We start from the raw sequence: 13815 nt of genomic DNA on the forward strand, positions 1-13815 counted from the left end.
ATCACAGCAGCATCCACCCTGGTCCCCTCTGAACTGGGGCAAGGGGAATGGTGGCTGCCACTGACTGCTAGAGGCTCTTTCCCACTGACAGCCAGCACAAGTGGCTCCTCTTACCAAGGGAGACCAGCCCTGCATGGCACACAAAAAGAGCTGAGAAAGGCAAATAGCTGAAGAGGATTATTTATTCTATACCAATATATCATCGTACCATCGCCCCTCTGCTCTTGAGCTTTCTGTGCTTCTGCTGCAGATTTCCTGCGTAAGCAATTAACAAAAAAAAAAAAAAAAACAAACCAAACCAAACAAAAAAGAATACCCAAATATTCTTGCAAAATTTAGCAGCAAAACAAACAATGGAGTAAGTCCAAAGAAATCCATCAACCAGCACCAGTGTTCCTCCCCAGTACAATGACAAGTGGGACCCAACATCTCAAAACTGCAAACACTCACTGAGATAAGCCTGAGGCAAGTGAGGCTTACCTCTGTTTTGTGCAACATCACTAAGGCCATGCAAAGTAGTGCAGATGCAAGCTAAAAGGCAGAACTTAGGAATTATCTCCCCTTCAAGACACTTTCTCATGACATGTCTAGACATTACAGAATGAGTGCAAGCACCTTCTCCTGTGATATACAAGAATTTCAGTAAGCCTCCTGCATTTTCCCTGAAACTTACATACTCTGGTTCCCACAAATATGAAGGAATCACATCAGAAATCAAAATATTTTATAGTTAATGCCACTGATGCAGGAGGCCTGCCTGAAGCAATCTCAGCCTGGTGTTTTAAAGTGTGCTGCTTCAAGTGCCACATGCATCTTAAGAGTAGCAGAAACCTCACAGACAAGTATTTAATCTGGAAATATGGTTGCCAAGGACCACCAAAGAGACCCCAGGACAAAAGAACACGTATCCAAAGGGAAGGGAAAATATATTAATGATTTCTGGGAAATTACTCTCACATGTATGTTTATTCTGGGAAAAATCAATGAACATATATGTAAAATATTATATATAAACAGGACCTCTTCTGTATTCAGCATGCCTGATTTCTGAAGGAGATATCCCCTCATGCATCTGGCCAAATACAGAATGCTGGCTTCATGATGCTACACTGGCATAAAAGGAGTTTTTATTTTTACTGATTTTTGGTAACAGCCTGAGGGAGCTTGCAAGAGCTCCCTTCAGATGAATTTATTGTTTCAACATCATACAACATATTTTCTCTCTTACTGCAGCAGGGCCCCAAGATGAGGATTGTGGAACCTTCCTCAACAGAAGGTTACCAGGAAATTGACCACAGTAGTCACTGTAAAATCATCAAGATGAAAATTTGAGGTTTCTCTCAGCCCTAAATTTCTGATTTCAAATACCCAGAGATCTGGTGGATGCTGTACTCAGGGTGTTGGTACATGCTACAAACGGTGCCACCACATCTTGCTCTCATTGTCTGCCCTTAGCATGAAATATTTGCCCAGAATATAGAAAGCAGAAGCTGAACAGAGTGGATTGTGTTAGTGTTATTAGTGTTTCCTTTTACCAAGGAAAAACTCACAAATACTCAAATTTAGCAGCCTATTCAAAAGCATAAATACCTTTTTTTTCTGCAGGAAACCAGTTACACACTTTAGCTTCTGTATATGCTGAAGTACCTCCTAGAAGGAGACCCTGCACAGGTTCCCAGTTGAAGATCTTAAAAAGCCAAAAAAATTCTTGTTTGAATTCAGTTAGCATGATGGATTATTTTTGCTCGGCTTTTACTGCAACCTAGAGAGAAAAGTAAGGTTTTCTGCAAGAAAAAGACAGCCAGAAAGGTAACCCCCAATGCTCTTCACCCCTTCTCGTCAAAACATAAAATGAGAATCAGAAATTTTCTCAAAAACCTGCCAGGACCATTTACATTCTCCACATTTCAGAGGAAAACTGCAGCTCCTTGAAATAACAGAGCAACCAGGTAGATTTTCCTTGAGAGCTGTTTGCTACGGACTTAGACATCTACCCTTGCCAGCACCTCTTCATCTCTCCCACCCACGGCTCTGGCTGTCACATCCCAGGCACAGCCTTCTGACTGTGCGCTCTGCTGAGTGAGTTACAACTTCAAGGCACCAATGCTGACAGAGGCTTGCCAGCAGAAAACAATCTCTCATCCTAACTGGCACCACTGTGCTTTGGGAACTGCCAGAGGAGACTTTCCTTCCTGGCTTTTAAATGTCACTTGAACAATATGCCTGCATTGTTCTACATTCATTTGCAGGTTCACCAATTAAATTATGGTTTTCCAGCTGACTGCCAAAGTTGAAGTTGATATAGTTACATTGATATATGGACAGATGCTGTGTTAAGCTGCCAAACAAGCACCTTTACTCTATTCAGCAGATGGCTGATAATAAAGAACTGCAGTTGCAACAGATATGCTGTCTCCAGCATTAATACCTGAGCAGGATGAAAACTTTTATTTAAACACAGTTCTGCCAACCCCAGAGTCCGCAGCGATACTGACACCCATCACATGGCTGCTTTCCAGAGCCTGCAACTCCATATTTGAATCAGAATCATCCCACATAAGTAATATAAAATCATGAGAAGTACTGAAAAAATCTGAAGATCTGGTTTTAATATGTGACATATTCCACACTGTGGAGGATTGAAACAGAAGTTCTGTGATGTACATGCATGCCTAAGAATGACCATTTTGTCCTGTTCCCTTGTCTGTAGTCACCATTTGTGATTCAGATTTGGTTGCTAGTCTGAAGAGGAAAAACACTTTTAAAATAGCTTCTCTACATATCCCTGGGACCTATCTTCAGTCAGACTCATTTTGTTTGAAACTCAAATTATATTTCAATATACCTGCACTGCTAAGTTTGAAACTATCCAAGAAAGTACTGAGCCTGCTTAGGGGCACCTGAAAAATTAATTAGAGACAGACATGAAGGACTCCAGGTTTTATTTTATAAAAATATCTCCTTAAAAAAAAATTAAACTGTTACTTATAATAAGTTTCCAGGAACTGCTCTGGACTGAATTGCAGAATGTCTTGTGAAACTTCTAGTGGGTAAATAAACAATTGCATACAACTGCAGCCTCATCACAGCTATTTTTTAAGCAAAAGACTACTTTTATGTGGCTAATTAGCATACGCCTAAAGCAAACAAAGCCACAAAATGTCCTCAAAACTTCTTTCAGGCTTTAATGTTCTATAACAGTTTTTGAAAGTGAATTTGACGAGGAGAGGAGAGGGAGAGGGGAAGAGAACTTTAACAAGCAACAAGCAATTATTTTGCAGTAAAGTCCACTCAGGAGAATGGAGTGTTTTGGACCTATCAGTGATTCACAGATCCTAATTTTCCAGGTGACCAAACAACAGTATTGCTACACTACCAATCTGTGCCTGAGAAAATAACCCCAAATGAAGCTAAAAATGGTACTAACTCAAAAAAAAGGAAAAAGAGCATGAAACATCCTTCACATTTTTGACTAACATCTGCAAAAACACTGAAACTGTCATGAAGCTGAACTCTGTCAGGTCCCTGGGGACGATGAACCATGTCCCCCAGCTTCCCCAGAGCAATGAAGCCCCAGAGTACTGCACAGCTAAGTGTCTGAACACTAATTACTGAGACAGCTTAAACACCTATTTCATACAAAGTTTTGTGCTTACTCTTACACTGTTTAAAATTGAGTGCTTTTCATGTTTTGGGATTTTTAAAATAAATTGAAGAACTACTTATCCATACCTTCACTTCTGCTCACAGCCGTGAGCTGCTCACCTACACAAGAGGTGTAGGTGACAGGACAGCCCATGAGACATGCCCAAGAATCTCAGCCCATTCCCTTCCCTCACTTACACTGCTCATCTTGGTTTTGCTGTGTCACCTACTGAGAGAAGAGGCTTCTACACCTCCCTTGATAGACTGACAAGTGCTTTGCAGATAAACTCTGATGTCAGAAGAGACTTCCAACCTTTTGCTGTAACACAACTGAAAGTGATGATGAACAAATACAGGAAAACGTTCTGAAATATTTTCTCACTTACTACATCCGCCCCTGCATTTTCCTGCCAATTACTGCAGTCCTTTCCACAAGCTCTTTCTCCTTCAGAGGGCCTGAAGAATGCAGAGCTGGGCTGGGCAGAAGCAGGAAAGCTGTATTTCCAGGCTGTATCCTTACTTTCTCACAGAAGTCCACTGGTTGAGCCAAGGCAAGCAAATCACACCCCCTTTCCCTATCAGTCCCCAGTTCCAGAACAGTGGGAACCTCTTTCTTCTGTAAAGCACTCTCAGATCTACTGACAATAAGTGCAAAGTGAGAAGTAGGTATTATTACAACCTCTCTTCTTCATGACAGGAAATCCCACACAGATCAGACATCTAGAAAATAAGACTATAAATGAAGTTTGCACTGAAATATCTACATAAAACAATGCCCTACAACAAACAACAAAACTATAGGTTTCTCCTTTTCCTTCTCTTGTTGTTGAATTAATCTGAAACCCAAATCCTAAAAGGAATTATATGCTTGCCTAGCTTTAATCACAAGTAATCCCATTGATCTCAATGAGAATACTCCTACAAGCCCATTAAGAAAGATCTCTTGCTGTTGACTGTAATATTAGGATGCACAAGAACAAAACACATATCCAGCTACAAGAATGTTCTTTTAATATCCTTATGGACTCAAGCCAATAGATGATACCTATCTTCCGGTCCACTAAAGGTCACTGCATCCCAGATCTCTAACAGCTGAGCTATTTTGAGAATTCCCCAAATAAAAAAAGGACTCCTACTACACACTGCAGTCACTACAAAGATACTGCTTACCATGGCTGATGAAACCCTCTGCCTGCATTGCTAGCATGATAGCAATTCATATCACTGAAGGCCTGCCTCATACTCTCTTCAAAAAAAACAATATACACACAGAATTTAGCTAGTCAGACAAGTGTACTTTTTTTAATGGACTTTCTCAACCCCTAACCCAGAGAAAAAAAAATTAATGTTAACCCTTCTAAAATAGAGGGTGATGTAAAATTTTTTTTCATTAATAACTAGATTGAAATAACTTACAAAAGAGATAAACTTTTGCATAATGTTGTCATCTTAATTATGCCCTATCACCTCTGTCATTTTATCAGTCTACCACTCAGTAGGGCCTGCAAAATGCAATGGTTGCTCTCCATTCCCCTTACCTTTTGGAAATCTATCAATGTCATAAATTTCTTGAGAGCAGAGAAAACCAGAAGGTTTGGAATGAAGAGTAATGATTGCAGTTACTCTCTCCTAACTTTAGAGCTCAGTATTTTTTATCTTAATGGGCAACACAACACTTAAGAATCACAAAGGCCAGCCTCTCTCTCTTGAAGAGTTAGTCTGCAATTCGATGTGCTTTAACAGTCAAGTAGTTGCAAAGGGCTACTCATCTGTTAAATTTGTCCTGAGAAAGCAAACACTTTTTCCGAGGTTATCAGCCACTAGAGGGGGTATTTCGTATCTTACCGAAAACCTAATAAAAAGGTAAAAAAAAAATACATTAAGAAGATTACAGAAAACCTCTAAAAGCATATTTCCCACAGTACTGCAACTGCACATTAGGATCCATGCAAAGTGTTTTAGGAAGAACAATGCTTTACTTGTGTATAACTATGCAAAAGCTAACCCCACATCTCCCAATTCCTAGGTCTACCCACACAATTTACTCTGTGATTCCTGCAAGAAGAGATGTAGTTTTATATGCCAAGAAGATGGGTAAAACACCACTAGTTTTGCTTTGTACAGTCGGTCAGCTCAGAGCATGCCAAAACCTGAATCTTCAAGCATGACAAGGTAGAACCTGACATGCTCAGGGTTAATGAACAAGCAAAAGAACGACTTACAAATTGGTTCCTATTTACAATTTTCTGCCTCTTTACAGATTCACCATCACCAGATTTATTGTTCCATAAAGTCTCCAAAAGGACGCCAAAAAATTGTCATCAAATTGGTCCAACCTCAAGCAAAGGAGAAGATTCTATTTGGCTAAAGCCACTCCAAAGCTAACTATATTTAAAACATGTCCAAAGAAAGATAAACATATATTTCAGTTACTGAATATGAATGCACAATGAATACAAAACTCATAAAAAATTATAAACTAACTTGATGATTGAGTTCACACAGTGCCACTAGCTGAAGAAGGGTACAGGATGGATTGTGCCAGGATATTAATGGCACCACAGCTTCTACGTACTTTGTTAAACCTCATCAGTTCGGGACCAGTGAAGCTGCTGGCAACTTCAAAGACCCTCTCCAAAAATCTGAGTAAAAATAACTATAATTGGGTGACAGACTTAAATACCACCCCTGCCTTCTTTATTTCCTTACAGTCTGCCTTCAAAGATGTGAGCTAGAAAGTTTAGCGAAGCTGTTTGTTCAGAGGAGTATTTTAAATGCACAACTTACTCAGAACCAGCATGGCCATGTAACTGGGAGAAGAGAACCCAGTATCGCTCTTCTTTCCTCTGCCAAATCAATGTGGACTATTACTTTATAACAACTGTGGTTGTTATAAAACGGATAATATCTTATCACAGGCAGGATCTGCGCAAGCACCTTATTTTGAAATAGCTGAAACAGCTCTTGCAAAGGTTCAGGAGCAGACAATACTCTGGGCACTGGAAGAGGGAAATATACCTTTTAAAAGAGGCAGAGAAATAACTGGATCATGGAAGTAAAAGATTTCCAGGAATGAATGCTTCCTTTTTGAAACATAATGCAAACATTTCCCTCTTTTCCCCTGATTTTACTAGACTGTACCTATCTTATTTTTTCTGCAATATTCTGGTGATTTCACAGATTTAACAGTTACTCTTACAAGAGAAGAGCTTTGTCCCCACCTCAAGTTCATGTCCTTAACTGCACCATTCCTTTAAACACCCAGAGGCCACTGAGTTCTGAAGAGAGTGGACATGAACTACCACCATCCTGTGCTGCCAACTAAAATGTCACAGCAACCCTGTTCATTACTTTATTCAGCCTTGCTCCTTTTTAAAATGTCTGTATAAATCCCTTCTTCCCTCCTCACCTTTTGCTAATTAAACTCAAGAAAGCATCTTGAGGTTCTGGGAAAGAAGACTGTGAGTTTAATATTTATTATTTAAGCCATCTCAGGCATGACTGTGGCCCTTCCACAAAACCAGTTTTAAACACAAAGTTTCTTTATTTACCATTAGAAATGGAAAACCAAAGAACCTTACATTAATATGATAAACACAAACAGTGCAGGTGGGCATCTGTAAGCTGTCACTCTTTTGTAGAGGCCCATCTTAGACATTGGATACTAAATCTCTGTTTTCTCCTCCCATAGTCTGGCTTGAGTACATAAAGGCAAAAGCAGAACCTCAGCAGCTCAGAAAATGTGAATGACAAGTGTCTGCAATAATCCATCCCACTGGTTTTGTTAAGGATCAAACTGAGTTGGACAAAGAACATAATAGTGTGGCCAAATAACAACTTGAGTCAAACTCAAGAGACCACAAGCCATTTGACTACACTTGCTATAAGGCTGGATGGCTTTTTCTCCTGATGGATTTGTTCTGCAGTCTGGAATAGGAAAATTTATTCCAGATAGGCATATAAGCAAAAATAAGATCATGTAGGAGCTGGATAATAAAAATAATAATCATGAGCACATAGCAAAGGAATGTACTTTGCACTTCTTTTTCTTAGAACAGCAGAACGGTTCGGGTTGAAAGGAACCTTTAAAGATCATCTAGTCCAACCCCCTGATACGAGTGTGATGTTTCCCTTCTTCCAGTCACTGGGGCCTTCACCTGATTGCCATGACTTTCCAAATATGATGGAGAGTGACTTGGCAACTTCATCAGTTCTTCCTGCTCATAATGATTCTCTTGATGAAAAAGGCCATCTGTCAGTATGGCTGTATGAGAGCTCATGGGCAAAAGATGAAGAGCTGCCATCTCATTTAGTAGTCATTTAACCAAAAGAAACTTGAACCCTGGAGTCATCCACACCTTCACGCTTCCTTAGGAGTTGGTAACTTAAGAGCACCTAGGATAGGAGGAGTTTCCCTCCTGTGTTTAAAGAGAGGAAAATTGTGTTCCTGATATTACAGGCCATCTGATGGTGGGAAGGTCTGGCTATCCCAAGCAACAGGGATGGGTAACATGCAGCAGACCAGCAGTTGTTTCTGAAAGTTGCTCTCTCTGCCTGAGTATATGAACACAAAAAAAAAAAAAAAAAAAAGGAAAAAAGGTGCCTCATACATCTCCCTGGTGCAAAATTCAGCCCTCTTCAAAAGATACCAGGGAATTAAGGCTGTGTCCTTGAAAGCAGTATCCTTTCTGATGAAGCCTTATCAGAAAAACTGGGCTCAGAGCAGCCAGAGAATTACATGGCCACATCCCCTGCTTGCAGAGCAAGAGGAGAAAGGAAGCTCTTATCAACACTAAAACAAAGGACCAGACACTTTAAGCCCCCTTTATACTATCATATAATACAGCTATTTTTATGGTTCTTTTGCTGTATCTTCATTATATCTCTATTGTGAATATTACTAGGTCAGGCTGTCACCAGGACCTACTCAAGAAGGACTGGGTTGGAAACACATCACAGAAGACCATTATTTTTGAACAGTAAGTAGAGTCAGGCAAATGACCTATTTCTTTTGAAAATATTTATTCAAGAGCCCTCAGCCTTAAGGTCTCATTTCAGATGCCAGGCATATAAGAACAGGCAGTACATCTTAATTTGCAAATATTGGGCTAAATGTATGGACAGTTATTTCACTTCTCTAAGCGAGTAAGCAAATGTAAAATAGACTTTAAAAAAATCCAAATGAAAAACACATTTCCTAGGGCAAGCATGACTCCTGGGATTGGTTATCCTGACTTCTGGATGACAAACCTGAGACATCTCAGATGCCTTGGGACTGTTTTTAACAGATACTGCACTCCAGGACTTCAAATCCAAGTATTCTACACTTACCAAAACCAGGCCTTCCTCTGTCTTATTGAACAAGAATGAAAGGAGACTAAGCACATGATGCCCTCCAATGCCAGAAGTGTACCATCCTCATCACTTAACAGTGAATTATCAACAGTACAGAATTCCTCCTTATTCATGTTCCAGTCTGGGTATCTGGAGTATTCACAGATTTTTGCCACTAAAGAATCAAAGCTTTGGAAGACAAAAACCAGGAATTAATCTGCCATCTCCATTCAAATGTTATGAATCTGATTTAATGGCAAAAACAAAACCAAAACAAATAAACAAACTACAACCCCCCCCCCCACCTCAACCCTTCATACATTTGTATCTTCTGTCACCAAGACCAAACACTAAGCACAGAGAGATCTCTATCAACATGCTGATCCCACCTCCAGCTGCACACAATTGTGCTGTCTGAGAAAAACCAGCTAATTACTCCAAAGACAAGTACGAGCAAGCTGCTCTGTGTTCATCACCAAATAACAGACTAACCAGTCTGCGGCTAATCCGTGTCAGAGCCTGCAAAAGAGTAAATACCAACTAAGGGCGGCTTTCTCTAGCAACAGAAAGGGCCACAAAGCTGTATCGCTTTCAGCACAGCAAAGAATCACCCATGACGTTGTCACTAGAATGACTGTGGTCTCAACTTACCCCTCACATCCTGTACTACTACTTCCTTTCTGTTATTTGGGGATTATTCAATAATCCATGCTCTTTCTGATGGCTTTTCTCTCTTCTCATTCCCAGAACAGAGGTAATGATTAGATGATAAAGATGACTTTGTACATACACATTTCACTGAGAGGGAAAGTTAATAAACACAGTAACATTACTTGAGCCGTGAGAACGTCTCATTTTATTAGCCAGTGTTGTGCAGCTTTTAATTTAGTATTTAGGATAGTTACTAAACAGGAGCATTAACTGCCACAAACAGGCTCCTTTTAACTGGTTAATAAAGCCATGATAAGGAAAAACAAAATTTAAAAAGTAGAAATCTATTTTATGCTAATTGTTCAACTCATGTTGTTAAAGTGGTGGGTTGTACTCATCTGGAGGAACAGGATTAGCAAATGCATTTCATTATCTTTCCCAGTCAGGTGGGTTTTCTGCAATGTTTTCTGATTAGCACAATAGATCTCTGTCTGAGTTGCAAACATTAGTCTAAGGAACACTTAAGTTCAGTTAGACAAGAAGCCAAAGCTCTTTTTGCTTAGACAGTAGAGAGGAAACAAGTCAAATGTAAATTTATCTTTTTATTATAGTTGCACTTATTTTATAAGGTTTTAAGATCTAAGTCCCACACTTTGGCTTTACAGGCATGAGAATATTTGCCAAGGTTCAAGGCCAGCTCCAGAATCGTGAGACAGCTCCTCAGCAACCTTTGTTCTGCTAAGTTACAACAGGGAACGGATTATCCAGAGTGGGGTTTTGTTGATTTTGGGTGGGTTTCGTTTTTGTTTTTTTTACTGTAGGCTTAAACTGCAAGAGTGTCTTGGCCTTCAGACTGTTTTTCTTTCCTAAGCCCCACTGCTTCCCTACTCAGTGAAGAAACCTTTTTAATGCCTCACTTAATAAGGTGCACTATGAGCACAATGTATGTTATCTTAACACACTGAGCTCTACCTGCAAGTTTCAGAAAAACCTATGGTTGCCTGAAAATTCGAGGTGAAAGTTACCCATAATCCTGCGTACATTGATGTTGCTGTACCACTGTGTAAAACACAGGAACTCCTTCCTCAGGGCATTATTGTCCCACTACCACATCCATCCAAACTCTGTTAGTTTCTCCACTTCCTCCTAACTTTATTTAGTTTTATCTCCTGTTGCCTGACTCTGCTTACCTAGCCAAGGATGGCAGTGCAGAGACAGCTTCAATGGACCACGGTAGTGGTAATGGCAAACACCCTCTGAAGCTTCCTACAACTAATCTGCATAACACAGAGTACAATATTCCCTCTAAAAGATGGGTCAAACTCAGGTGACTCAGAGTCATCGCTGAAAAGCAAAGATGCCAACGTGCGTTCTAGTCCTGCATCTTACTGAAGTCCTGACACCATGGTGTAAGATGGAAAATTATTCCCATTTTAATTTGAAAACTGGGCCATTAATTTATCCATTTATCTTCGTTGATTGTTGGTATTTGTTGATACTTGTTTTGACAATGCCAGTTAATTTTTAGTCCAGAGAGCAAAGCGGTCCTGTTCTTCTGCTGAGCTTGATTTTCAGAGTCTGTGGATACAGCAGATATTCTTCATGACAAAAGAAAAAAAACCAAGAAAACAAATCTGCCCTTTGACATTTAAAATTAAGTTGCTTAGACCTAAATGCAGCGGTCTTTTTGGGTCATTGGGTTTGGGGAGTGAGGAGTGGGTGTTGAAACATCCAGTTAGCACAACTGGGAAAATAATGAGGGCACTAAGAAGTTGAAAATTACAAAGGCTGAGTCTCTTTTTTAGCTCTACAAAATAAGCACTGCGAGTCCTTTAAGAATAACACAAACCATACTTCATTGAATTAAACTCCTGCTCTTTACAAACAGTAACTCAATTCACTCTTTGAAGAAACTGAGAGATTTCTATCAGTAAAAAAGTTTCTTGATCAGGAAGAGGAGTCCCAAAAAATCAGCGCTCCCAAATAAGGGAAGTTTCCTGATCCAATAGTAAGAAATTGTAAAGTATTTTACTATCAATTATTATCATATTAATAATATTTAGTTATAATTTAATTGTTAATAATTACTCTGTAAGTGGTATGCACTGCTTGTGACAGTTTTTAGCAATTCTACCTAAGGTTTTCTTATAAATTCTGAAAATAATTTAAAATATTAACCCATTGGTTTTTATAATATAAAGATTAAACTTCAAGTTGGATTTACATTATTTAAACATATTTGTCTTCAGTTTCTCATTTATCGACACAAATGTCAGAAAGATGTTCAAACACTATGCTATTGATTTTTGGCACAATGTCATTCTGTATTCATATCTGTAACCATAGATCCAACAGCTGAAAGACTATCTCTATTCCACAAAAATTAATTTGGCAAATCAGTGCAACGAATTGGAAAAAAACAGTTTCACACAAAATCAGTTCATTAAACTTTTGTCCTAATCAGCATTAGTTGTTTGGGGTTTTTTAACAAGCTCCAACACAAAAGTTCAGCAGGATGACAGGAGTTATATAAAGGCTGAGCTTGTCTTTTCACTGTGCACAGATTGAGCCCTTGATGCACCTTTTTTCTTCTTTTGACCTAGAGATAAGTGATAGCTGTGCCTAGAACATTAAGTAATGAAGTGTCAATGTGTTTTATACACGGATTCTGTACCATATCTGAGAACACAAGAATCACCTTTCTCCCACCAAAAGCTGTCTGAAATATGGCCCCACCACGCCCCTTTACGAAAGGAAAATATTCTCATTCTCACTTTACACATGGGTAACTGAGGTACAGCCTGCTTGACGGTCCGGTGTTTCAGAAGGGAGCATCAAATAGCTACAGTAAACATGGATTTTCACAGGATTGGAAGGAAGCTCAGCACTTCTAAAAAGAAGTCCAATTTATAGGAAAGGTTTTACATGACCTCTCACACACTCATCATGCAGTGCCCTGGCCACTCGAAGATGCTACCTGACTACTTCCACATAATTTACAGGCTTCATTACCACCTGGACATTATTCCAAAGCAAGGGCTTTTCCCTTTTTTCCTTTCTCGCTGCTTTCCCCTCGGTGCGGAGGGTGTCTTTGGAGCAGCCAGGACAACGTGACTCGCAGGACTTCCCCAATCCTCCACAATCGAGGGGGAAACGCCGCTGATGAGCAATCCCGAGGGGGCGAGGAACAGAAAACGAAAGGCCTGCTTCTAAATCCTAATTACAGCTAGCAGAGATTAAGAAATTGCCACTAACCTCTCCAGCTCACAGAGGAGAAACGTGGTCCCGTTTAATTCTCTTCCGCTCCCTGCAGCTCGTTCTTATACAACGCTCCGCAGCCGCGGCATATCAGCGGCCGCACGCCCCGTCCCCGTCGCGGCGGCAACACCCCCTCGGCCGGGAATCCAATAGGGATTGCAGGGGCGGGCTGAAGCCGGAGGCAGCCGGGGCAGGCGCTCCGGCTGGAAGCTTCCTCTCAGGAAACACCCGGAAAGCTGCAAGGGGTCAGCGCCTCCATGGGGACCTCGGCAAGACCCCCCCCCCCGGTTAAGCGCAGCGGTCCCTGTGATGTTGGGTTTCCATACTGATAAACTACATATCAATAAACCCTGTTTGTACACTTAGTATGCCTCAGTAGCTGCAGCCGTTGAGAAAGAATGAGGAAAAAGGAATTTAGGATTATATATGTATTGAAATCAGTCACAATGGAATACTGAAGTAAGAGACCACAAGGGTGCTTGGCAGAACGCCCAAGGTAGGGCCAGACGGAGGAATAAACAGGGGCAACTCATCAGTCTAAAGTGCCAACTGGGTGAAAAGTGATTTTGGTGGGGGGTGAATGAAAACACTGACTCACAGGCCATCAAGTCTAGAAACCCACTGACTCAAGGGGAGGAGGAGAATGAACATGTGGAGTAATTAACATAAGTGAGAGAATCACTTAACCACTAAAATTACAGAATATTCAGAACTGGAAGGGACTCACAAGGATCAAGAGGTCCAATTCTGAAGTGAATGACCCATATGGGGATTGAGCCTACAACCTACCTTGGTGTTATCAGCACCATGCTCTGACCAAACTGAGCTAAGAAGATACAATACTAATTAATGAGAGAACTATGCAACTTCTAGCCAATGAATACTGATACTTTTGTTTGCTAAAACATATAAATAATGCAAAGTTTT

At 40.3% G+C, this 13815-nt stretch overlaps 1 protein-coding gene across 1 annotated transcript in view; it reads right to left on the minus strand.

The window, feature by feature from the left end:
• The window catches only part of BLVRA (biliverdin reductase A), a 29182-nt gene extending 16164 nt beyond the window's left edge, over positions 1-13018 (minus strand). Inside the window, exon 1 of the mRNA XM_064705002.1 lies at positions 12886-13018. The gene's annotated coding sequence lies outside the window, so the exon portion shown is untranslated. The remainder of the gene's footprint in view (positions 1-12885) is intronic.
• Positions 13019-13815: the final 797 nt, after the last annotated feature.

This window comes from Zonotrichia leucophrys, chromosome 2 (genome assembly GCF_028769735.1).
Source record: "Zonotrichia leucophrys gambelii isolate GWCS_2022_RI chromosome 2, RI_Zleu_2.0, whole genome shotgun sequence".
NCBI classification, from domain to species: Eukaryota; Metazoa; Chordata; class Aves; order Passeriformes; family Passerellidae; genus Zonotrichia; species Zonotrichia leucophrys.